At 44.8% G+C, this 1047-nt stretch overlaps 1 pseudogene; it reads right to left on the bottom strand.

Moving 5' to 3' along the window:
• Window positions 1-311: 311 nt before the first annotated feature.
• LOC114218599 (ubiquitin-conjugating enzyme E2 C pseudogene) lies at window positions 312-753 on the bottom strand (annotated as a pseudogene).
• Between the last annotated feature and the right edge of the window lie 294 nt (window positions 754-1047).

The following is a 1047-nucleotide window of genomic DNA, read 5'->3' as shown; positions in this document are numbered from 1 at the left end:
GTGACGAAACACTAACATAGGTCCTTTTCTCCATTTGAGAAGCCATCAGCCATTGTTCTGTCATACCACCTCATGCTTCAAGGCTCAGATAAGTCATTATTTTATCTGTAAGGCCTTTTATTTTTTTAAAGCCCAGAATGTATTTAATATTATTTATCACAAGGGTTCAACTGGAAAGTTGATTTAAAAAAAAAAACAGAAAACAAAAATGACAGCACAGCTTAAGATACAGTCCTATATAGAAACAAAGGAAAGGACAGATCATCTGAGGAAAAGCTAAAAAGACAACACAAGGAGAGAGGCTGGACAAGTCAGCATTCTTGGCTAGAGACCTGCTTTGAGTAGGTTTCTTGCAGATACTTTTTAAAGGTTGTATTTTTTGTTTGTTTGTTTGTTTGTTTGTTTTTTCCCCAGAGCTCAGCAGCATGTGTGTTCAAAAGGTTATGAATGTTGGGTTCTCCTAGCAGGCTCTGGATGGATAGCAGGATGGTCCTGATATTTCTACAGAGTGGACCACTTGTCCTCCAGGATGTCCTCCAGACAGATGTCACTCTGGGTGGGCATGTTGAGGTGGTAGCGGGGTGTGAGGAATTGCACTGTGGATGTGTTTTAAGGGTAGCCACTGGGGAACTCCGGGGAGAGCTTATGCCTCAGATCTCCGTATACGGTGCCATCTGCTCTGTGGATGGCCCCCACCCATTTGAAAATGTTGCCTGATTCAGGGGAGATGGAAATTCCTTGGTCACCAGACATCCTCAGCTCTGGCTGTAGCCTTGTGCCCTTGGAGTGGGCAGTGCTCTGTCTCCTTTGTGGGTGGTGGCAATGCTGGTGGAGGCTGGGTCGAAATTCTGGGAAGTCATCTGGGAGGGGCTGGCAGGGCCATGAGAACTTGGGGAGCACGACTGCAACTGTAGGGCTGCAGGCCCGCATGTCCACTTGTAAGGCTTTTATTTCTCCTCAGCTGAGTTACTCATGTCTGTGTCTAGACTTGTGACAATTAGATGTAGTGAATATATCCAATACAGTATATTGAATGAATGAATGTAT

This window comes from Eumetopias jubatus, unplaced genomic scaffold (assembly GCF_037043125.1).
Source record: "Eumetopias jubatus isolate StellerSeaLion01/CBP00866 unplaced genomic scaffold, mEumJub1_p1.0 scaffold_13, whole genome shotgun sequence".
Lineage (NCBI taxonomy): Eukaryota > Metazoa > Chordata > Mammalia > Carnivora > Otariidae > Eumetopias > Eumetopias jubatus.
Note: the sequence above shows the minus strand (reverse complement) of the source record. Positions and strands in the feature narration are given on the sequence as shown.